The 26,383-nt window shown below is 36.9% G+C and overlaps 1 long non-coding RNA gene across 2 annotated transcripts in view; it reads right to left on the bottom strand.

Moving 5' to 3' along the window:
- Positions 1–26,383, bottom strand: part of LOC119773668 — a 143,993-nt gene that overhangs the window by 54,127 nt on the left and 63,483 nt on the right. For both annotated transcript variants that reach the window (XR_005279443.1, XR_005279442.1), the window contains exon 2: positions 16,826–16,988. This is a non-coding gene — a long non-coding RNA (uncharacterized LOC119773668). The remainder of the gene's footprint in view (positions 1–16,825; positions 16,989–26,383) is intronic.

The raw sequence follows: 26,383 nt of genomic DNA, 5'->3' as shown, positions 1-26,383 counted from the left end.
TTTAAATCCAACAATTGATATCCTTTTTAGTTTTTGTACTTTGACTTGGCAAAGAACTAAGGGGATGAAAGCTCCATCTCCCTTCTTGCACAAGGTCCCACAACCCTTTAGTAGAGTGGCACTTAGGTCCATAACAGCTGTACAGTAAGTGGTGTTTAAAGTTCCAATGTCTTTTCATTGTCACTCAGAAAGAAGGCTGAGATGTTCAACCGTATTTTAAAACCGACATTTTCTCCAAATAGTGCGTGCTTCACTGTCCTTTCTGTCTCTATGTTGTTGGGGTTAGACAGGCAACTTACTCAAGGTTATCTTTTGCATTTTTCATATCAATATGCATTTTACTATCTTTACTTATTGATCCAATTTTTTTTTCTTGTATCTTGATAATGTTTAATATTTACTAACCCTAACTGGGAACTTTGATCTTTGACCTTTCAGTGCTTCAACATGATTCCTTCATAATTAGAAAGATTTGTAGAAATTAGGGTTCTTACGATTTCAATAGCAAAGTAAATATGTAATACTTCAAAACATTTTCGATTCCATGGAGGATAGAATAACATCTTATAATGGCATAAAAAAAACACATTTGTACTAACATAAAAACTTGCCTTTTATGTCTCAGCAGGAAATATGCTTTCATAATAGAATTGTACCAACTAGTAAAATAAATGTGGAAATACTGTAAATGCAAAAAAGTAACCCAAATATATTACATTTTGACATACATTCTTCTAATCTGCAAATACTCGAGTAAACTAGAATAAAGAATAGCAAAAAGATTAAAACTACATTGCCTTTTGTATTAATGACATACCAAGTTTCTATCGTATCGGGATACAGCACTTGAGTATCAATATTTTCCAAAGTACAGATATTTTTCAGAACTCCAGTGGGGATGAACATCAACATGTTGCTGTCAATTCCTGACACCATAATTCATAAAGCTTTGATATGCCAAAAAAAAAGTGTTGATTCAGATTTTCTACAAATGACCTAGAACAGGGGTGCTCAAGTCCAGTCCTCAAGGGCTACCGTCCTATAACTTTTAGATGCATCTCGTCTCTACCACATCTGAATTGAAAGGCTCAATCCCCTAATTTAGCCCAGCAGAGGCAACGAACCACTCATTTGATTCTGATGTGTTAAAAAAGGTGTGCATCAAAAAGTTGCAGGAAAGTAGCTCTTGAGGACTGGACTTGAGCACCCCTGCTCTAGGTCATTTGTAGAAAATCCGAATCAACACTTTTTTTTGGCAGATCAAAGCTTTATGAAAGGAATGTGTCAGGAATTGACAGCAACATGTTGATGTTCATCCCCACTGGGGTTCTCAAAAATATCTGTACTTTGGAATATATCGATACTCAAGTGCTGTATCCCGATACAATAGAAACTTGGTATATCATTAATATAAAAGGCAATGTAGTTTTAATCTGACCTAGAACAGGAGTCGGCAATCCAAACTGCTCAAAGAGCCATATTAGACCAAAAAAACAAGAAACAAATCTGTCTGGAGCCACAAAATGTAAAAGTCTTATATAAGCCTCATATGGCAACACAGGCTCTAAGTGTATTAGCCCGCTATAAAAAAAAACTATTTGGGCTTAAATGTATTACAAGCATTCATGATCAATGTTTATCCAGGAGCAAATGTCACATCACATTACTACTCTGCTGTACAATATTTGGTGCTTTAAGTTTAAATTACAATGTTAATGTATTAGGTGTTGTTGCATTGATGAAATTATGGAGACAGAACAAAGAAATCAGATTTTTTGTGTTATTTTTATTTTTAAGGATTTGGGGAAAAAGAATGGAAGAAAGTTCACATTCCTGCATCAGAGCTCTACCTGTTCGATCTGTGAACGGTTTTCCATGCTTGCAACAAAACTAGCAGCAATAGTGGAGTTTGGAGATACAATTCACTTCTTAAATCTGTCTTTGCGCTCCTCTAATATATACAGAAATTCTGCAATCACACTTTTTCTCACTACCAACTTGGTGCCTTCTCTGGTAAATGCCTTTCCAAATTACTCTTTTTAGTATTTGACAACTTCTAATTAGAAAGCTTTTGAAACATAACTACTGTTTTATGTGACCTCCTGCACACCACCCTAAAACAAAAAAAAAACAAAAATCCATCTTTTGCCATTTTCATAAATTTTTGAAAAATCTGCAGCTCTTTAATGTCCCCGTTGCAGCTCTGGAGCCACAGGTTGCTGATCCCTGACCTAGAAGATAACAGAACTAAGTTTGGTAAGTTTTTCAGACCTTCCACCCATTAGCTGCCAAAAAGTATTAATATTTCAAGCAAATATGGCACCACATAGTATGAGTGTTTGTGTGTCTGAGAGACCAGCTGCTGTAAAAAATGGATCTACTATATAACATCAAAAACAATGATTGTGGAGATATAATTTTTAGCTGTTCTTGGCATCTAATTTAAAAGACAAGGACAGTTAGCATCATCATCACAGATTTCTACAATTGTTCTCCTAAGACAACGTAGATCTCTATCCGAACTCCTAGATTTCCAAAATGCTGCCATTATTATTATTATTATTATTATTAGTTCTATTATGTTTCATGGCAAACTCAACTTTGCTTTACGCTGTTAAAGGTGCAATCATCAGTTGAAAATATTGGCCCAAATAAGTTTTGTCACCTCCGCAATGCATGCTGGTTTGATGATACAGTTAGTAACAGTAAGTGTTGTAAGTGTTGTTCTGTCCGCATCTCTGCACTGTGGCATTATGCAAATTATGTGATGACATCATCTAACTCGTCCTAGCGCCTTTTAGGACAGCCAATAGTGTCTTTTCTTGGTGAGTAATTGGCAACACTGCCTTTGAATGAAAACTATATTAAGAAAATACAGCTAATATTAACAGAGATGTTTTTTGTTTTTTTTTATCAAATTGTAATTCTAATTCTAATGGTTGGTTATAATGGTGCATATTTAGACAATGTCACACTGCTCCATTGCCTCAAGGTTTTCATGAGCCTCTACTGTATCTTTGATATCTGTTTATTATAGTAGGTAGAGCTAACACCATTATAAAAAATTTAAATAAAAAAATATATTATTAAATCGGAAGATGACCAACAATTGTTAAAAGTGACAGTAAAGCATCTTTCAGTCATAACTTATCATTAAAAGATATCTGAGAAAATGTTTTCATCCCGATCCTAACTGTACAATGCATTTTCCAATTAAGTGTATCATGGATCTCTTTAAGCCTTCCTGTTACCAGCTCAAAGCCTTGCTCTTTCCCTGTTTCTGACAGGCTGATTAAATAAACATGTCTCAACATGTCTTTTAAATAATCTTTCCCTTAATTTAGAATTTTACTTCTGTGTTCTCTGGCTTCCTTAACCTCTTAAAACCAGCCAGCGACCCAGTGGACCTTAAGTGGGGGTGATAATTCAGAATAAATACCGAATAAAATTCCACCGGTAAAATTTTTATCTGCAGGTGGAGCCACTGCACGCAGCTCCAAGCCGACACCAAAAGTTCAAACCCCACAGTTCTGGAACTGTTATAGCTAGAGGTCTGAAATTTTCTGCATTTGTGGTTGACATGATGTAGAACAAATATAACACAAAAAAAAACATGCATTTTGTCAAGAATGTTTATATTACTGCTGTTCAAAAAAGACCTATAATTTCTGAGAATAATAATAAAAAAAAAAGTTGAGTTAAAAACAGTTAAAACATGTTTTAACTGATGCAGGTTGGTCTGTGTTCTCGTCACCCAATTTTCATTTATATATTAGGAAACTAGAGGGTGTTAGCTTTTAAATAATGTATTGCACGTGTGATTTGGGCTTACAGTTGCTAAGTTATTTGCTTTTCCATTTGGGTATGCAAAACAGGCGAGGATTACCCAAAATTAGGTGAATGTTAACAGGTAAAAGAACCACAATGATAGTGAAAATAGTTAATTTTAAGTCATATTTAATCAGTAACAATTATACGCTTCTGACTGGTGGATCAAGGTCAAGCTAAAAATCAACAGCTACATCCTTCTGAATTAACACTAACCCTACGGCATGCTTAAACTGTTCAAGGATTTGCCAAGAAAGGGGCTTGCAAAACAGCAAGGTTTTACAGCAGCAGGAGCTCTGTGTGTTTAAATTACAATAGTTGGTATCATTTATTAATGTTTTTAGCTAAGCAGCTTCTACTGTAGTTTAGGGTTGTCTTTAAAGGAATAGTACACCCAAAACATGATTAGCCTTCATTTTCTACTCACCCCCATGCTGAACAACACTCTGGAGTACTTTTTTGATATCTCAAATGCATCTGGAGATCTGGGAGGCTTCTTGCTGTCTGCTGACATTCAAATAATGGAGGTCTATGGCGCCCGAGGCAGAAAGGTCCATAAAAGTCCACAAAAAACGTGTCAATATTCCTCCATACTGCTCGTCCAATGTATTCCAAGTGTCCTGAGTGGGTAGCATCCAGAATTTACTCGAAACAAAGTCATTTAGAATGTTTTTAAAGCATAAACAGTAGTGTATAGTATTTCCTGAAAGCGTGCACCAGCGCGTTCAGGACGCTACGGAAGCCGGCAGACCAAACCAGATGAAAGTGCGCATTCAGCGTCTGCTCTGCCGATAATGCAAGCGTAGAAGAAGAAATGTGCTGTTTACCTGTGCAAAGAAAGAAACAACGAAAGAAAAATGTCTGAGGACTTCAGTGTTGAGGAAGAGTATGAGTTCTTTGCCGAGCTGAATGCGCACTTTCATCTGGTTTGGTCTGCCGGCTTCCGTAGCGTCGTGAGCGCGCATGTGCGCGCTTTCAGGAAATCCTATACACTACTGTTTATGCTCTAAAAACATTCTAAATGACTTCGTTTCGAGTAAATTCTGGACGCTACCCACTCAGGACATTTGGAATACATTGGACGAGCAGTATGGAGGAATATTGACACGTTTTTGTGGACTTTTATGGACCTTTCTGTCTCGGGCACAATAGACCTCCATTATTTGAATGTCAGCAGACAGCAAGAAGCCTCCCAGATCTCCAGATGCATTTGAGATATCAAAAAAGTACTCCAGAGTGTTGTTCAGCATGGGGGTGAGTAGAAAATGAAGGCTAATCATGTTTTGGGTGTACTATTCCTTTAAATCTGCAGTGAATTTACACTGTCCATTGCCATACTTTGTTGCACTCCATGAAACGAGGCAGAATTCAATTACATGGTGGCCAAGGCCCTGACAACAACTCGCTCTTGTTTCAATCACCCACACAGGTGGATATGGGGGATGAGAGCTAACGCTCCAGTCGCCACACCACGGACCACCGGAGGGCAATGAGGCGTGAGGAGGAGGCACGCAGAGGGTGGTCAGTGGAACGGAAAGACATGCATGAGCAAAAGTCACCAAATAAGAGCATCAATCTGGGTCAGTTAGGAGAATTTTATAAGAATTCAGGAGCTTAAAAAAAGGAAAGCTGAAGAGAGCCCTTATGTTGCCAGTGACACAAGGATAAAATAAAAGACATATTTCTGTTTCTTGCAGATTGTTTAACTTGTCTAACAGCACAAATAATACAACTCTATCGGGACTCTCATCATACTGTTTTCTTTTTTGAGTACTTAAGAAAATAAGAGCTTTTCATTTCTGCCAACGAATTGATGGCCTCCCCCCATCGACTCCGCCCATGCCCAGCGTAAATGAATGGACTGCAGGAAAAACAAACACCATCAATCATCATGATTTTTACACTTTTCACTGAGTTCATAATTTCCCTGTAAAAAAATAAATAAATAAATCCTGTGGATCCACAGGCTGCAAAGACAATTTGAGGCAGTAATTAACTGTGTTATGAGTCCACATTTATAATTAATGGGTGACAGTTGCTGGGGGAGTGTTCGTGGGAGTGCTAATAAAATTACTTTGTGAATTCTTATGAATGTCACCTTATTTCTATCATGGGTGTGTTATGTTTGTGTGTGTGGGTATATTCCCCTGGGCCTGACTGTCTGCTGTGATTGAATGCCATCTTTCCGGAGGCCAGATCATTCAACTGCGTCTCTCCTCGGCTCCCTGTTGTAACTCTTTGTGTGCATGTCCCCTGTCTGCCTGATTGTATATACAGCCCATAAATGATATTAATGGTTACAGCCTACAGAGAGATGGTGGTGATAACACCAACATACCACAAGCTGCCGAGTGACACTGAGAAATATGGGAAGAAATTAAGTGAAAATTGAGGTGTTAAGTGGGTCATGCATGATATCCCTTATTTAAAAAAAAGAAAAAAACTGATGGGGAATTTGGCAAAACCCAAAAGCATTAGCTAGCGTGATCAAAACTGAACCCTATGTTACACAAAACCTATTTGCTATATAATTACTTCAGAATTTGTAGTCTCCCTTCTGGGACTAAAAGAGTTAATCAACGTGTGCCTGTTGCACACAAATGGCCTAACAGGTCAACTGCACATGATTGAGCTGAACGATTTATATGAAATAGCATGAAGACATTTGGAAATGGAGGTAGTTTCAGCTCGTCTACCTTGGACTCTCAGTTCTTTCTTACACCTTAAGACTGACTCCTGTTTGAGCGAGAGAGTAATGGCTGTTTTATGCTTGACAGGTCTGTGGGGCCAAATTCCATAATGTTAGTACCCACCCCACTACGCGCAGTGGTGGAGCCTGATTTTCTGCACCTGGAACCCTAGTGACTACAATAAAAGCTCCAAGGAAAAAAATATGATGGACAAGTGACAGCTCCTTTTGGCAAAAATTTCAAAACATAAAGAGACTTATGATTTAACCCATGAATGACAATACCATGAACAGATTGCGAGTAACTCTTGGGAATAAATCCCCATCACTCACAGAAGAAAGAAGCTTCCATAATGTTGGAATGTTGTGTTTTCTAATTGCAAATTGTCAGGGATTGTAAGCCTATGGATTGTTCTGTATATACCCACCTAAATTCAGCCAGAATATTAAATAAAGGGGGAAAAGCTGCATGGCGTAAAACATGGAGTGAATTGTTTTTGCATTAATTATTTTTACAATGATTTTATTTCATTCATAGTCTTATTTTGCCACTACTTGGCAGCACCCTACCAAAGAGCCTATTAAACAGCTGCTCTGCACCACCTACAGCAAAGCAACATATGCCGAGTTCGAATCCGGTGACTGCCTCCTCTGTAGGCCAGAATCGGCAGCATTACATCATAGTACGGCCTGTTCTGGTTCAAAGACTCCTTTATATGCGGTCGACAAATGCATCCTTTTTTTTTGCCTGTTTTGGAGGACAGGTCCGCTGTATCCTATGTAGCCTTGGGTATCCCGTGATACCTAAGCAAGCCGGCAGCAACGTGCTCAGAGAAAAAAAGGGAAATTGCAAATATTATAAGTGTAGTTTAATATATTACTAGTGTATGAATAAGTTTGTCTGAAATTAATGAAAATAGTTGTTTTAAATGGTTATTGAGTCAGATATGTTGCGGTTAATGTTTGGTGTTTTAAAGGGTTTTATCAGCCCTTGTGCAAATGGTTTGGCTGACATTTAAGCACAGATTCCAATATGTCTTCCGTTGTGTGGACTAAAAATCTGATATCTGCAATGACGGCACTGCTGTTTAAGCTCCTTACAAATGAAATTAGCACGCAGAACAGTAGTTAGAGGCTCGGCTTCCATTATTTGCCTGCTTTGTAGGTCAACCCTCACAGTTGCTCGGTGACTGAGCTTACACTGAGGTAAGGGGCAGTGACAGCGGGGGAAGGCTTGACCTGTTTGAATCTATAGCTGAACTCTTCCGGCCTCCTTATTTTCACAGCCTCTAAAGAATCCAGCCTACTAAGACTGGGTCCTCGAAAGGACGCAGCCGCTGAAATTAAATGCAGCCATAATCTTGCAAATGTTTCCAAAGCTTCTGTATGATTTCATGTTTCATACTGTATCTCCAAATTCTTTTCAATTCACACACCTTATCATAAGCGACACATGTATGACAGACACAGAAATGTGCCAAATAGTTTTTGAGGTCCAAAATTGGTTTTCACTGCTTTCTGCCCAGAACCAATTAAAAGACTTTCTTTTTCGAAAACCGTCACAGTCACATAGATCATAAGAGAAGTAACAGCATCCTTAGGAATGATCTATTTGAACAAGTAAGCCTGAAGTCCAACATCCTACTTTAGGAGGAAAAAAAGTAATTTTAGGCTTAAAATGGTTTTAAATTTTGTTTTTCTCAGATGTCATTTGAAAAAAAGGAAGGGACAACCTGAAAAAATGAGTAAAGATTTCATTGATTTTATCAAAACTTCAGTTGAGACCACCATTAATACCCACTGGAAACATCGTGACATAAAAAGAGCACTCTTTCCCCTTGTTGGTTTGTTATCTTGTCTCTAATATATAAAAAGAATACAAAATAAATTTACTCAGATACTCAATAAGTGAATTTGTATATTAAAACTTCAATAATAATAAAACAAACATGTCTGAAATAATCTCTGTTTTTGCAGGTTAATTTTTTCCTAATCAAAAGAATCCAGTCAGCCTAACCTGACAGCTGAGGCTCGTTAAGTTGCTGCCAATGTGAAATGTGCAAGCTTTATTCATTTTAAAAGAACCATTCAAAATGTGGAACATTGACCTGGAGCTGGAATTAAATGATCAATGGTATATTCAACAAAGCTGAAAATGCTTTATGCATCACCACTGCCACTTTTTTTTTTCAAGTGAATGTCACATTCACTCACCCCTTTTTGCATTCATTTTAATTCACACTGCAGCTCTCTCCAGAGGTTGGCAAGATGGTTAGTGAGAAACTATACTGCTGTAGGTCACATGAAAAGCATTTGGTTTCCAATAATTCAAAGGCAAATGCGCTGTGTTTTAGCACATCCAACCTGCCCAACGCCCTCTTTTTTTGCACATTAACATACGTACATGCATAGACCTTGTGTGCTCTTCCTATTCTTGTCCTTCCCACTCTTCTCTGAGCTTCCTGTCTATATTTTCTGCCGCCTGGCTCTGGTTACTGCATATCAAGTCTGGACATCTCATAGGCCTAGCGTGATTCCAGCAATCTGGGGCCAGCATGTTACCCAAGACAGACTTCAGTGTGGCATGGCAACCTGAATGCCAAGTCCTTAGGGAGAGAGGAAGCAACCCAAGCAACTGGGACATCTGTGGCTTTTTTGGCTTTATGAAATAATTTTGCTCTACCAAGGGTGTTCCTCATTTCTAACCAATAACTCATAATTTCTTCCTTTTTTTTGTTTTTTAAACATTCACATGTGACGGTCACATGAAGTGGGAATACATTTATGACTTTTCAGTCAGAGATTCCAGCCAGAACTGTATCAGTGGAAATATCAATTCAGACATGACTTTGCATGAAAAACACAAGCGCTCAGCAGCAGAGCGGCATTAAAGTTTGATAGACCTGTTCATGAACTATGAAAGCATTGATTAAATGGATGTTCATTGGTTGCCTATGGGGGAACCAAGTCTAAGTGTAAGGTGAAGTTCCTTCCTACTGAGATTAATAGAAAGGTCTGTGAAGGTGTGTGAAATATTAAATCTGCCAGTAAAAATGTGCCGTTCACTTTACAGTGAAAAGAACTTCCTCACACAAGACAGATTTCTATTTCTGAATGTTTGTAAAACTTGATATATGTTACAGATCATTAAACAAATTTGAGGTTAAGATAAAGGTAAGCAGTGTACATACAAAGGGAAGCTTTCTTCTAAGATAGGAAAGAAATCCATCCAAATCAACCAATAACTGGAAAAGTGCTTTATATCCCTACAGAGAATGTTTGCCTAACTCTCTGGTGAAATTTATTACACTATGGCGTTTTGGCTGTTTATGAGCCAATCAGAGATTGAGTTGCTGGTATTCTTTTGGTTGCTTGTTTTATTTCGTTTAGTCACAACCCGATGATCAGAAAATTAGCTTTAGGATTTCCTTGCAGAGAAATGAAATTATGTGACCATCAGCTTTGGCAAAACTTTGAGGTCCTGAAGCAACAAAGCAGCCCCTCACACTATAACGCAACATAAATAAAAACATGTTTAAACAATGTAAGACATACAATATATAATACAGAATATTTTTTCTAACCATATTCAGAATGTGAAACAATTTAGACATGATCAAATTTTAAAGTTGACTAATAAAAAAAAAAAAACAAAGAAAATGCTGACCCCTTCCTGGAAACTGCCTAACGTTTGGAGCTAACTTGTGACTGAAGTTTGTAAAGGAAAGCTAGAGACAACAGTCCAGTGTCGACAACATAGCACTTTTGTTACTATATCCATGGGACCTCTGTAGAGACTGTTTTTAAACAATAAGGGACAAATCTTTTGACTTTTCTCATTCTCTAGGTTTAGCTACTTCACGTGAAAGCAGCAATTGTTCTGCATCCTTGTATCACAGCCACAGACAGCTGCCTCATCCTGAAATGCAGTCAGAGCTATTGAATAAAGCATGATGATGTTTCCACTAGGATAACAAAGGGGGATAGAAATACACTAAATATAGTTTTTTAATATCCTCTCATTTTCTTTCTCCGAAAATGATTCCCTGGTTACCACACAACTTGAACTTATTTACCTTTTATGTGCCTCTGATTACTATATTTTTGGTGAAGTAGACGTAAGCAGTGAGAATTCAGGCAAAGTATAAAAATTGATTGATTTTTTTTTTTTTTACATCTAAATGATAGTGACACATTTAGGTATTATAGTTTATTTCAGATCACACGATCTGCTGCTTAACTGCTCGATACGTGCAGCTTTTGACACTGGAAATCCAGCAAGATCTCTCCACAATCCTCAACGCCATCTCGCATAGACTTTACATGGAGATCAGATGCCTTGATGCTTAAAACCTCTTTGGTGTGAACACACCATTAGACGTCTCTAGACAGAGACTCGTGCTCACGACAGAGCTATGAGTTCAAGAGTTCAGGGTTCTCTTGTGACCTTCCTGCTTGGTAGTTAATGCACTCTTGTTGTAATACTGGTGGGTCAGGAACTCCCAGGAAAGTTCATTACATTCCACATTGTTTTATACATTTAACTGTTAATGGATGACTTTGCAGCTCTTACCAAACTGAAAACTGTCAGTAACTTTCTTTGTGATGTGATTTTATACTTCTTCAGATTTCTTCAAACAGGTACACTGTTTTGTTTTTTAAGAGATTTTTACCTACATCACGCTGTCAGAGGGGTTCTTTTTTAAGGAATTTCTTGATTTTGCCAGGATCTGCCATTATCAGACCTGGGTGTGGCTTGTGGAGGACGTTGTAAACCTCTTACACTTGTAACATCATTTTTACATAGTGTGAGGTTTGGCTGGATAGCTGTTTACTAACTGGAATATTAATTTTACTTCATTTTATTTAGTCAGGATACCTTTAATTATGTTTGATGAGCTGAAATTTTTAACATAATAAAAAAAACATAATCTACCCAAAGCACTCCAACACATGAACAGATCAATCCAGAAATAGATGCTCAAAACATTTGTACAAAACTAAGTAACTCAATTTAAAATTATTTATTCGTGATGATCAAACAGGAAACTTTTCATTTTCCAACTGTCAGCAGAGTTATTAGCCTTAAAATATGGCTCCTGAAAATGCACACAGTTTGAAGTTAAGACCTACAAGGCTTTTACATTTAAATGGCTACACCTTATCTAGCAGCTTTTTTACAGCCATGTTCCCTAGCTGTAATACGAGATCAAATGTTTTATCTTTAGATGTTTTTAGGACTCATCTTATGACTCAAGGAGAAAGAGTGTCTTCTGTTGTGGGTCCCAAAGATGGAACAATCTTCCTCTGACTGTGTGAACGGCCAATAACCTTAGTTTAGGTATCTTAAAAAAAAAAAAAATGGACGGATGGCTTCAACTCAAGTTGAACATAATTTCAGACTGTAATAGCTATTAAAATGTAGTTTTTTTAACTCACTGGTTTTTCTGTTTTGGCTTTTGTTTTTGGTGATTTACTTTTTTTTTTACTGTTGGTGTTTCTGTCTTTTGGTTTTTGCTGTTTTTTCTCTTTTTATTACTTTACACGTGTAAAGATCTTTATAAATAACAGTTGATTCACTGTTTCCAGCAGACTGTCATTCAAATGGATTCTTTCAACTTTTGCAATATTATGTTTCAGCATTTAAAAAACTGTTAACAAGCCAAGTCTAAAGAAGTGCGTCAAATCAAATAATAAATAATAGTTGTTTTCTTTGTTGTTTTTAATAGGGAACTGGCTAATATATCAATGGTGTATAAGGAGTAAGTCCTGACAACCATAGGGTTGTTACTCTACTGCCAATGGCTTAAACAGATATATAAATGTATTCTTTATCAGACCATATTGTCCCAATAGCTAGAAAATTTCTATTTTCCCATTATCTTATGCAGGCTAGTTAGTTATATGTCAGCTTGTACACCTAAATTCAGCCAATCATATATCAACTGTCATATGTCAATCAAATGTTTTCGGTCATTGCAACTTGATTCATATGTCGCAGCTAATATACACAACGATTGAAATAAGGAATAAGAATCAGTGAGGCTAACCGGAAAAAGAGGCTTCAATTTGCTAGGGAGCATAAAGATTGGACTGTAGAGCAATGGAAGAAGGTAATGTGGTCTGATGAGTCCAGATTGACCCTGTTCTAGAGTGATGGGCCAATCAGGGTAAGAAGAGAGGCAGGTGAAGTGATGCAGCCACCTTGCCTAGTGTCTACTGTACAAGCCTGTGGGGGCGGGGTTATGATCTGGGGTTGCTCCAGTTGCTCAGGTCTAGGTTCAGCAACAGGATGTGCTCAAAGAATGAGGTCAACTGACTCCCTGAATATACTGAATGACCAGGTTATTCCATCAATGGACTTTCCCTGATGGCACTGGCATATTCCAAGATGACAATGATTCATCGGGCTCAATGGTGAAAGACTGGTTCAGGGAGCATGACTCATCATTTTCACACATGGACTGGCCGCCATGTCCAGACCTCAACCCCATTGAGAATCTTTGGGATGTGCTAGAGAAGGCTTTGCACAGCGGTCAGACTCTACCATCATCAATGCAGGATCTTGGTGAAAAATTTATGCAACACTGGATGGAAATAAATCTTTTGACATTGCAGAAGCTTATCAAAACAATGCCACAGCGAATGCGTGCCGTAATCAAAGCTAAAGGCGGTCCAACAAAGTATTAGAGTGAGTGACCAGGTGCTTTTTTCTCATGAATATACAAGTTACCCCATGAATTCAGCATTTTATGGGGGCTTAAGGGGCTAAGCTCTGTAAGTTGCTTATCAAATGCACCATATTTTCCTTTTATTGACATTCAAATTCACAGATTTTAGTTTTCACAGAGGTGATATGAATCCCATGGTAGTTTTTTACAACACTTAATTATACTTTGTTAAATATTTCAAATCTTCCATTTTTATCAAGTAAATTCTTACTTCCTTATCAGATATAAAAAAAAATGCTACCTTGATCCCTCAAAGTAATGTGACTGAATGTTTGCATTTTAAGCTTGTATTGCTGGTTATCACTCATATGAATTTTAATGCCTGATGAAAACAGTCCTTCCTTAATCTGAATAACTGTATCTTATTAAGCAAGCAAAAAGGTTTTCATCAGATGTTAACGGGAAGGAAATTTCTGAATAAAAAAATATCTGTATAACAAAGTAAAGATAAGGGTTTTAAAAAAATGATATAATAAGAAAAAAATATGTGAAGGCAATTCAGCCTCTGCTATAATATGTTAACCCACACATGATATTTCAATTGGTGTTAAAATGTAATAGCATTAAAGTAGGTCTGACTTCGACATAAAGGAATCGCTAATGTTCATTTCTGACCCACTTTGAGTGCACAGGATGTGAGAGATGAATAACATGTTTCTGTTGCTCTTTTGAGAGTGACAAGAGATAGGCGGAACTTGAAAAGAGGCTGGAAGTGCTAATGAGCCTTATTTTAACAACACAACGCCTCCATGAATATTTAACACAGCGAAGTGTGATCAATTCTCCCTTCGGAGTGAAAAATGGTCTTTGAAAAGCTGCTGCAGCCAAAATCCTGCAGTTTGGATTCATTTTAAGCAGTAGTACACGGCCACTGGTAAATAAAAGAAAAATACATTCACGCTATAGAAAGATTTATCTTTTTACGAGACAAAAATAACCCTCTGGTTATTACCTCAAAGGTCATATACATAACTTTTTCATTAAAAAAATGATCTACAGAATGTCTAGTATGGTGCAGAAGTAAAGTAATACTTTTACTAAGATGAAAATATTATATGGTGTATAAATAATTATACCATACATTTTGAGAGGCGCAAATATACATAAATAGTAACCTCTAGTTATGGCGACAATATTGACACAAAAGGAAACTGCAACAATGGGAATAATAGGTTGAAGTTATGTGAGACGAAGGTCATGGGTAGCTCTGTGATGCAGCTGAGAAATGGCTTCCTTTTGTCATTACCTTTCTCAGATTGAAAGGTGATGAAAACCAATGGGAAGGAAGGTGTATATAGGGGGCATTGGAGAGTGATCAGGAAATATAACCTATAGATAAATGTAAACAATGAATGACAAAATAAAACTAGGGAAAAAGGAATGCTTAACAGGAGATAACTAAAACCCCACCGAACAGTAAGACTAAGAAGGAATTCAAAAAAAACATAACTCATAACAGTAAAAACAGAATAACATCTATCCAAGCCTAACTGAAAACCCAAAGTGAAAACTAAACAAAACCAAAATGCCAATAAATGCATATCATAACATTAAGAGTTTAAAAGTGGGGTTTAACCTGTCCTTAGCCTCTCCTTCAGGAAATTCCAACTCTTGAGGTAATACTGTTTTCTTCCTAGTTTTAGTTCTCTTAAATTGTAAAAAAAAAAAAAAGTCAGTTAAATGAATTTATTATTAAATTAGTTAACACAGTAAAGAATGCATTCTGACAACAGCAGCACTATGTCGGAAATTAATGTTAAATTGGGATTTTTGTAGGAGCTAAAATAACGTTAGCTTTACTTTTGATTCAGGAAAGTGAAGCTTGAATGAATTGTTTTATACTTGATCACAACATTTAGTTTGCAGCACCTGTAAAGTTTTTTTCTCTTATGTCCAGTAATGTGTTTATGAAATTGTCAGTTGAAGACAGAGATGCTGTTTTATATGAAGTCAGATAGGGATGCAGGATATTGGGATTTTGGCCGATATCCGATATGCCGATATTTTAAAACTCGTGTAGCCGATAACCGATATCGATACCGATGTTAAAGCTGGACAAAAATAAGTAGTCATTGAAAATAGCAGTTTTATTATCCATTTCTGACACTTTGAAAAATAATTACTCAAATATATTTTCATATGCTGATATCAAATAGATTTTTAAAAACGCGGTATCGATCTATTTTACTTTCAAAATCTCGTGAAATTTCATGGTTCTGTTACAAACTCTCGTGATATTTTGCAAATTCTTGTGAGATTTTGTTAGTAAAATAGATCGATACCGCGTCAATATATCAACATATAAAAATATGGCAACATTTCGTGAATTTGCGGGGGATTTCGTAGCATAACGATGACATATAGCAATATTTCATTAGTAAAAGAGATTGATATGGTGTTTTTAAATGGCAATATATCAGCATATGAAGATATTGGGATATTTTAATGTATCAATATTTTTTCCCTCGTCTTTAGAACTTTTTAAGTCTGTAAAAAAGAGGTTTTTACAGACGAAGAAGAAGTAGTATTTTTTTTTTTTTAGACTTTAGAAACTCAGAAGCTGATCAAATATCGGGTTAAATATCGGTGGGGTGGCCGATGTCCGATATTCAGTTTTAAGGCCGATACAGATAGGGGGCCGATTAAATGGTGCATCCCTAAAGTCAGAATTTATCTGTAGGAGAGAACAGCCATTAGCATTAAGATGTCTGAAGAGGAGTAACCAACATCAAGCAGTTTAATTTCTCAGGTTGATTCTTCTATCAAAGTGAAAAAAGTTGGAGGAGGAAATCTGGAGGAGCATAAAAAGCCACGAGCACAGAGAAATCATGAACGGATGGATGTACGTGGAGAAAAGCATTTATTATGTCTGTGAACTTTTGGCAGTATCCTGACTTCACACGTTTCTCTGCAGGCATTGGTGGGTTCAAAAAGACATGAAGTGCTTTTTTTCACGGCAGGGTTTTTTATGTGAGTCAGAACTAAGGATGCTTCGATTGCAGCTCCTCCAGCGGTACTGTGGGACTTTTGGCTGCTTCTTTGATTAATGATTTCTTTGCTTTGTGGGTCAGTTCAGTTGGACACACGGGTCTGGGTCGATTTCTCTTTGTTCCGCATAGATAAAGAATTAAACAGAAATCTTAAAGACTTTAACAACATTCCAACATTTCTTCCTTGGTGTTCTTTGGTGGTCATGATGCTGGTTGTTCTGGGGCCTTTAAAAATCAGCTATGTATGTATTGAGGTTAAATTAATGTTTTAACAAAGGGAATGTCTAAACGCAGATGACTGAATAGTTTAAGTTGAAAATAATTGTATTTTTCACTTTCTTCAATTGACTGATTATTCAAAGGCTCATTTTTCAACCTGGATTTTAATTCTTAGGACATATTGTTTTATACTTATGATTTTAGCTCCCCATTTTGCACATTTAATTTTTTTTTAATCTTTCTGTGAAGCACTTTGGTCTTCCCGGTGTTTTTGTTAAGTGCTATATAAATAAACTTTGATTTGATGATTTGACAAACTTGACAAAGGAGTATAAATACATGAAAAAGTGTTCATGAAAGCTGCTTACTTTCATTAAATGCGACGTAATCTCAAACTTTCCCCAAATGTCTGAGGAGGACTGCGTCTCAGTAGGTGTGGAGAATCTCCAAGATGTGAAGTCCCATGGACCTACTTTGTTGCTAGGCAACGGCAAGGGCAGTAGTACCTTTCCAGGAAAACAACTTCACCGTCTGAAATAAATAAAGATAGAGAGAACACACCATGAACCTCTTGAGCAGGGTTAAGTCACTGAGAATAAGACAGAGTCAACAAGAAGTGGTGAGGCTGCCAGGGCCAAAGAGGTGTTTGTGTTTGGTAATTAGGTTCCCCACTCGCAGCACTGAAGGAAACATGCAGAATGGGGTGGGAAGGAGATAATTAAAGCCAAAATAGCTCCAAGTTAAGAAGACAAAAAGTCTGAGTTTGTGTGCTAGTTTTAATGTGTTGCAAGAAAAAAGATGTATTACTAATATCTGTGGACACTGAGAAGATGTATGTAAATGGTGTTTGTGTCCTTCATTACCCTGAGAAATATAAGCAAACACCCTGAGAACAGATCAAAGGGCTACTAACAACAGTATCTAGGTCTCCTTTTCAAAGGAGGCTGGCTTTATCTCATTAAAGCAGGCAAGAGAGGAGGAAAAAGGCGTCAAGTCCGAAGGGAAATGAAACAGTTTTGCCCGTATTTGCTTTGTTATTTAGCTGGTAAAGCTCAAATTAATTACTCTCATCTCCTTCACTCTATTCATTATTTTGGCTGAAAACACATTAGTCAAATGAAAAGTCTCCGGGCACACCTGGCTTCCTTATCATTTGTGGTTTCCTCCACAGGAAGGTTTGGCTCTCCAGCATGCAGACTATTACAGAAGCCCGGCCTCATTTATGGGATATGGTACCTGCTGCCTATTCCACCGATAGCTGCCTCCCAGGAAGCCTTAATGTATGAGATTTGTCAGTGTCAATTTCCCAGTTAATCTCTCTGGTTCACCTCGCCGCCGCTGCCTCTGCCGCCCATTCATTCTGCTGCTGATCTTCCTGCTCACGCTGTGCTGTGCGGGGATACAAAGGCGACTGGACGCCCAGGAGTAGGAAATGCATCCCTTCTATAGCCGACCGAGTCTCACTGCCTGGCTAACCAGCCGACTTGATACGGTTCCAGGGAAAACTGCTGGCACACAATCGGAATCCTGCGGCACAGTTTGAGCTTTCATTCACAGAAATAAAAATCTGAAAACAAGTCAGTATTAGACCAGAAAGTGTGATGGCCTCTGTTCTGTAGTATTTAGGAAAAACATTGGTCTGGTTAACTTAGAGATTTTCCTGTTCCTACCACTTCATTCACGCTGAAATGTTATTTTCAATAACAAAACAGAGGTTAAAAAGAAATATGGTTATACGAAGCTCCTTGCAAAACTATCAATACAACTAAAACTTGATCATTTGTCTTTTAATTTAGAGCTCAAACTTTGCTTTCTACACTGAATAAAGTCACCCTTGCTCTGAGGCAGGGGTTCCCAAAGTAGGGGTCTTGAGACACTAAGGCTACGTTCACACTGCAGGCCTTAATGCTCAATTCCGATTTTTTTGTGAAATCGGATTTTTTTGCGTGTCCGTTCACACTTCCAAGTATATGCGACTTGTATGTGATCTACTGTGTGAACTGAAAGCGTTCAACCGAAGTGTCCGGCATGCGCACTCGAGGACGCGATGACGTCACATGTAGCAAGCGTCCTCAGTGTTTGCGGAAGTAAACATGATTCGTAATACCGCAGCATATATTGCGTTCTTTAAGTTCTTCTCCAACAGGAGCAGGCAAATTACGAACGAAATCTTTTTAAGAAGATCAAAAAGAAAGACCCTCCCCCGGTTCCGGTAAGACCCTTCAAGTTTGATCTGAATCGAGCTATCTTTCCAAATATGAATTAAGTCAGCAACCTCACTTTCTCTCCATTGACTGCTCTCTGTTTTATCTTCCGCAATGGTTGTTAGTTTTTCCCGCCTCCGCTTAGTAGGACGCAGATTAGTAACATTTGTAACATTTGTCAAGTATCAATGACGTGTAGGTCGGATGAATGCGACCTGGCCGTACAGACACAGGTCGCATTTGAAAAGATCAGATACGTATCGGATTCAGGACCACATATCCAAGTGGCCTGGGTCGCATTTGAAAAAATCCGATCTGTGTCGTTCAGACTGTCATAAAAAGATCAGATACAGGTCACTTATGGGCAAAAAAATCGGAATTGGGTCACTTCAGGCTGCAGTGTGAACGTAGCCTAAGTTGGGGGTCACAAGATGGTTCTCACAATCATTATGATGTGACCTCTGAGGTATGGAGGGCCAAAATACATGACGAAATAAATTAATTTACCATTTAATAAGTAGAAGTAACATTCATTAATTATGTATTATATGAAATATACAACTAAATTATAAAATGTACAAGGAAATATTTAAATGTATCATAAAATACTATTAATATAATTTAAAATATATAAAAATTGTATATCATACTAATACATTTATAGAAAAATGTATCGAATCATTTTACTTTATTTTGATAAATATTTATACGTATTGTTAATGTTATGTAAAGTAACTGTATATTTTTAGGAATCACAAGCTGAAATGTATAAAATGAACTTTCTTTGAATGCAGTTGCAAACAAATATATATATTTTAGCTAATCTTTTCGGAAGTTTTTTTTCTTACATTTGTCTTTTCAGATTGAGAGATATTTTCAAATTGCGTACAGATCATCACATTCTCTAAACTCCTGGGGATGAGCTTTCCTCCGGAGTACGGATCAAAGAAGCATTTCTATGGGTCTGCATGAAGTTTAGCAACAATATTTTTATACGTCGAAAGCGAACATTTGTATTGGACTCGAAGACACAATTTGAAAATAATGCAAGTTTTAAAACTCAATCTGAAAAAGTGACATTTGAAAGAAATTTCATTTGATTACATTTGAAAATAGAAATCGTACAAAAAGTTATGCACAGTATTTCGTAGGTTTTTGGCGTTTTTTTCGTCGTATTTCGTCGTATTTTTACGTCTTGCCTCGAGACAAGATATCAGTGCGCATGCGCATCTTACGCACCATTCAATAACATACAATTTAACATACAATTAACCCTAACATCCAAAACAGCAAGCAACCTAGTGAGAGACATCAATTATTGCACTGTCGAAAGCTCGTCCGTCCCAGTTTTACGTCCGTCCGCTGATCTGCTTTTTTCGTCTGGCTGGCTACGCAGGCGCACTGATATGTTTTTTCGAGGAAAAATGTCAAAAACCCACGAAATACTGTTCATACGAACTGATAATAAGAATATGTTGAAATGAGGTAAAGATAAACTACGAAGGAATACAGAACAGATAATATGAAAAAATATATATATTTTGAAAACATTTAGTCTGAGAACACAGCAGAGTCCTTTTTGTTATCTGTTTACAATAAATAAATAGAAGTAATTCTGCTTCCGTTTTGTCATGCTGCAACCTGAAACTATACACTAAGATTTCCGAAAAAGTAAAAAAAACTATCCACTGGACTTTTGCTTCACATTAAGGAAGCTTTTCCAACTCAAAATGTCTGAATTAGCATTGAGTTCCAAGCTTATATAGAGTGGCCCAGCAAAGCCTTGTTTTGGATTAAAAAACATGCAAATTAAACCAAAAGAACAAGTCCGCTCATTAGGAATGGGGAGTCATTGAGGTCTTTGTTAGCCTGCAATACCCTATACTGGTCTATGCCTCTGAAAGGGGGTAGTGGTTAGGGGCAACTTTAGAATGACTATGACATGGATGACTGAGAATCTTCACCAGATTATACTCTGAGATATTTTAGAAATGTATTATTACATATGTAGGAACAAGGTCGTAAACAAAAATTAAGTAGAGCCAATTAGTTTGAAGAAATCAAATTGGGAGATTTAGATTGGGTCACAAGCACTTAATTTGAGAGATAGCTGCAACCATTATTATCTCTTTCCTTGAGATAATCAATGACAATATGAACGCAAATATTTAGATTTTATTATGATTATTTAACCCCTTGAACCCTACGGACCCACCGGCGGGTCCAGCTGCTACATGACCTTGTAGTTTTACCAAACCCCCAGTTTTGATGTAAAAAACATATTTGGCACAGTTTGGTGACATTTATGGATAAATATGCCAAAATGGCCTCTCCGCCTAAGAAATTTCTCACTAATACCATTCTAAAATAAATATGATTCATCTGATTGAGTCCACATTTTGTATATTTTTACACAACATTTAGATTTGAAAGTCTGTACTACTTTTTTGTGCTATAAATAATATTTTGGTAGTGTTTTGCAATGTTTATTTCAAAGAAAATTTTGGCGAGGTTCAAAAATTGCAAAATATTTTGTATTTTGTCCCTAATATTTCAGGCAGGGTCAAAGCTACAATGGTGCTGACACCAGAAAACCATTCTATGACATCTTACCTTTACAGACGTACCAAAAGTTTCTTCTTAAATCTAATAGCTTTGAGGCTATAAGTTATTTACTTTTGTGTGTTTTTGTCAGGCAGAAATTTATTTATATCCCCTTAGGGTGTAAGAGGTTAATTCTTTATTGTTTAAGTTCTAATTGCAGTTTTGGAAATCAGAACCATATGCAGTAAAAACAACAGGTTCTTCATTATTAGTACACTCCTAGTAAATCAAACTAAAATTTTTCATTGTCGCAAAAGTTTTTTTTTCCTTTGAAAAGGGGGAACATATTGGTTCTGAAAGCTACCAGAAGTCACGAAGGAAAGGTTTAATCGGAATATGATGTCAGGCATTAGGGGAAACAGATTGTGTCTTTTCATGTGGTGTGAGATCAGAGCAAATACGCTGTTCTCTTTACCTCAAACTCAAAGGAGATATAACCTGATTCACACACAGACAACAACCGTGCTAGGAAGATGCATTTATTCATGCCTTTTAATAACCATGATGTTCTCTTAAAGGTGAGAAAAGCCAGGATCACACAGGAAGGAAAAACAAAGTATATATTTCTGCCACCAGATGTGAATCTGGCAGGTCCAGAGTCATTTGTTGTTGTTTTTTGCAGTGAACAAAATGTTGCCTGTTTTTAGCTCCCAATTAATGGACACTAAAAGCATCCTGAGCAAAAACATGATATGATTAATTAGGATGATGCAGTAAAAACCCTGAATAAATCTTATTTTCTCAATACTAAATATTAATTCTGTTAAAAACAAAAAATTAAAATTCTTCTTTTAACCATTTTTTCATTAATTATAAGGAAATATTGAAACCAGATGGTTTTAATGAACCCCTGCTGCAAAATATGGAAAACAAAACTGTTCCAAGCTTTGACTTTGTCAAAGGCACTGAGGGCACCAGATTTCTAAACCTCGGATGTGGCAGATTGTTCTATTGTTATATTACATTATCTCCCAAAGCGTTCCACATTCACAACATGCTACTTCAGGCTTTTTACTCTAACTTATATCAAGTCAAAAGTCTACTACTGGTAAAAAAAAAAGTACTCGTAAAAGGCAGGATTTCCTGAAAAATATCTAATCACAGGCAGTTTACTTTCTCAGGTTGGCTCCACCCTCATAGTGACAAAGCTTGAAATGTTCCACAGAAACGGTTCCATAGGAGCAAACATCACCATAAGAAATTGATTTAGTGTTACACTGCAAAAACTGATCTAAATAGGTATCAATTTCTTAAAATCTTTGTATTTGCCTTTAATTCGACGAGGTAAATGAGATTATCTCCAAAGTGAACTACCCTTTATCTCTTATAATAAGATTATTAGATATGTTGCCCTTAAAATAGTATAATGGAGTAACTGTAGCACTGCCCATTATTGGGTACTATCTAGAAATGGAGAGATCTCAAGCTTTGCATGCCTCAGTTAAACGGCGCATTATTCAACCTTATATTAAAAAAAAGGGGCAAAAATGGCATCCATGGGAGGGATTTGGACAAAAAACTGCAGTTAACCAATAAAAAAAAACAACAGATAAATAAAAAGGTCCATCTGTCATCCAGACTACAATAACATAATTCTTCGGACTCATGGAACAAAAAAAGAAACATTTTAGAGGGTACGCATCCAGATAATCTGGCATAAAAACTAAAACAGCATATAAAAAAATCCAAATCTATTAGATGTAAAACCAAACATGTTCTTTTAGGGTTGCTTTGGTTCTCCAAGATCTGGATGACATGGATCTACGACTTCAACTTTTCTGTTCTTTTCCTTGTCAAAGTTACAATTTCCAGTTAATGAAAAAAACTCTAAAGACGATAGAAAAGGTCTTTCACTGGGGCTAAATGAAAACTGTTCGGCAAACCATTTTGAGCCATAAACCCTTCCTAGCATTTTAAAGAATCATCACTGAATGAGGCAATGTTGGCAGGAAGGCAACAATTAGTGCTCAGATTCAGACAAAGAAAAAAGTCTGATTACCAATTGGTTTGTTTATAATTATGCTATAAAAATATCCAGAGATATTTCTGGGTAAGCAAAAAGGAATTTCCCCACTAATAATGAAAAGTAAAAACCAATAACATGTCTTTATTGGTCCACAAAACGCAGTTGTTTCATCTGACGGACACTCAAACACATAAATAATTATCCCTTGGTTTTAAACTTCCTCATTCATTTGACATGATGTCCACAAATAAAAAGGAAGACAGCTGAGTAAGCTAACATTTTTCTAAAACCCGATGGAATTCTTTATAAACAATTTTTCAGGTTTTGATGTATAAATACATCCTATATCTGAAAGAAACTTGGAAACCAAAAAGCAAACATGCATTTTGAAAAATGAGGGTAAGTTAGTCCAAGTTAATGGCTATCTTCTTCAGATGTATTATACTCTTGCAGCAATCTACCAGTAACTCACGCTGATTTTAGGACAGTTTCCCTTCAATTCAACCATGAAATGCTTGAGGAGGAGTTTACAGCCTTGGAGGAACTAAAAACGACAGAGTCTATAAAATGGAGCAGCTGATTTCATTTTCTTTTTTGATTTTATTTTTGAAATCCTTCACCAAAATCATGTGCTGCTAAAATCTTTTTTTTTCTTTTTTATAAAGAGATATCCTCATTTTATCATTTATTGCATTTTATGCAAGGTCTTTTTAGAGAATAACAATACGATGCTCTAAATCCAAACTTTTGAACTTTGATTTCACAAATAACAGATTTTTTTTTTCACACAAAACCAACACTGTTTAAGAAGCACCCCCCCCCCCCCATACCCACCTTTAAATGAAAACAGAACTAAAACGAGATTACAACAGTCATAAAGAGGAGGACGTTCTCATCATTTGTGTGGCTTTTGTCTCTTTTCGTTTGTTACCACAAGTTTTCACAGCGTTAATCTTTTTTTTGGCCACTGATTATTTCCCCGCAGTGATTAAGCAGGAAGAGTTTGCAGTGCAATGGAGTAAATCCAATTTGGCAACCCGAAAGAATAAAGCGCATTTGTGTGCTTGGAATGACGCCAGGCTGGCGCTGGGAGAGAACGATGGTATTTAGATGACTGATCTAACAGTCGCACTTTGCTAATTTATCAGGATGTGTTCCATTAACCTCTGCAGGAAGTTGAGCCCAGGGTGTGGAGCCTTCCTCAGCTCAAGGAGAGGAGTCTGAGTCAATTGGAGATGACACATTGTTAAGAAAGACATTTGTCGTCTCTGTTATACTTTACCCGCTGTTCATCAGTATTCTAGTAAATCAGAATATGTGGAAAGATAGCAGTTAAAACCTGTGTGCCTAGGTCTCTGAATATGTAAATTAGAGCATTAAAAATTAGGAAATGTAAGATTTGTATTAGTTTCTTCCTGTCAACTCATATAGAAATGTAACATCCGATGTTCATCTGTTAGAATACAAGTTCTGAATAGTAAAAAAAAAGTAAAAGCTTTGAAAAAATCTAAGTAGGAAATTAAGCTTAAGCATAAATTCAATCAGAGAGACCCTTATCAGCTTCACTTGAACCACCTTCAATGTCCTTCATTCAGCTCCAGCCAATCAACTCAGGAACCAAACTTTCTCTGAGGCCAATCATCTTGCAATATCCCCTTTATTTAACTCCTGGCATAGCTTCTCCATCCTGAACACAAGCAAATTTTCGACCATCTAGACCCCATCTCCTCCCTCATTTCCAGTCTCACTGCTCCTCTGGCTAATTCCACCACCAGTGTCCGGGCCCTGGGGGAAGACTACTCTAATCCTTTTCTAGGTTATTCATCCAAGCGTATCTTAAAATACAGCATCACAGTCTTCTTCCGGGGACCAAGTGCCAAGGAACTTATATTGTTCATGTCTTTATCTACTTCTGTTACCTTGAACCCCGGTTGGCCTCGGCAGATAGCCGCTCACACTGAGCCTGGTTCTGCTGGAGGTTTCTTCCTGTTAAAAAGGAGTTTTTCCTCTCCACTGTCACTACATGCATGCTCAGTGCAAGGGATTCCAGAGAGTCAACGAGTCGTTGCAATCAGTTGGTTTTCCTTAGATAGAACGATTTTGAAGAGAATAAGTCTGTTACCCGTATAAATAACTGTAATAGCTTGTATTGCAACTTTCCTCTGTGTAAGTCTCTCCACGTTGAATTACAAATTTATGGGTTGAAGATTTGCACTTGTACATTTCTGATTCATATTTGTAAACTTTTAATAGGCACCTGTAAATCTTTGATTTTTATTCTTAATTTTAGATTCACTCTCCTGACTTTGTGGTTGTTCATCATAAATTTGTAAATTGTAATCTTAAATTTTTCAATCATACTTGTAAATGTGTTCTTTGCACTTTGTGATAAGTACTCACACATTTTTGATTTTTAATCTTAAATCTGTTACTCGTACTTGATAAATTTGCGATTAATAATAGTAATTTGTGTTCCAAACTGGTACATTTATGATAGAGATGTCCCGATCCAGGTTTTTGCACTTCCAATCCGATACCGATATTGTTTTTGGACTTCCGATCCGATACCGATACTGGCCGATACCAACCTATCCGAGCATGTATTTAAGTTAAAGTATTTAGCCTTAGTTGTAAGACTCATGTTAAAAAGGGTTTTAGTACTTTTGATAACATCTAGCCAGCTGAATTAGGTGAGATTGAATAAAACACAATGATTGGTAACAACAAACTTACCTGTTTATTAAGAGATAAACACAAACTGGACAACATTATGAATAGCAATCTGAAATTGCACAGTGAACAATAAAACCGTAAACAGTTAAAGGTGCAAGTATTACTGTAAGTTTTAATAAAAATGCAAAGCAGACAAGAGTGGAAAATATTCTATTAACTTAGAATCAGGACTCTACTCTTGAAAAAAGACACTGTTAAAAAAAAATCAGTGCAAATAATAGTGAACTATTACACAAAAATGCCTTATACTCCCCAATCTCCTCCACACCTAGTCTCCATCTACACATCGTGCAGGATAAAATAATCCCACACGGCTGACATTTTCCCCGCTATCTTCCAATTCACCTGTTTTAATGGTTAGGCCGGGAGACAGACCCAAAAAGACCTGTGGGTGTGTTGAAGGTGTTCTGGAAATTGCG

The sequence above is a fragment of the Cyprinodon tularosa genome, unplaced genomic scaffold, assembly GCF_016077235.1.
Source record: "Cyprinodon tularosa strain WSP-4 unplaced genomic scaffold, ASM1607723v1 ctg776, whole genome shotgun sequence".
Taxonomy (NCBI): Eukaryota; Metazoa; Chordata; class Actinopteri; order Cyprinodontiformes; family Cyprinodontidae; genus Cyprinodon; species Cyprinodon tularosa.
This window is presented reverse-complemented; position numbering and strand designations above follow the sequence as displayed.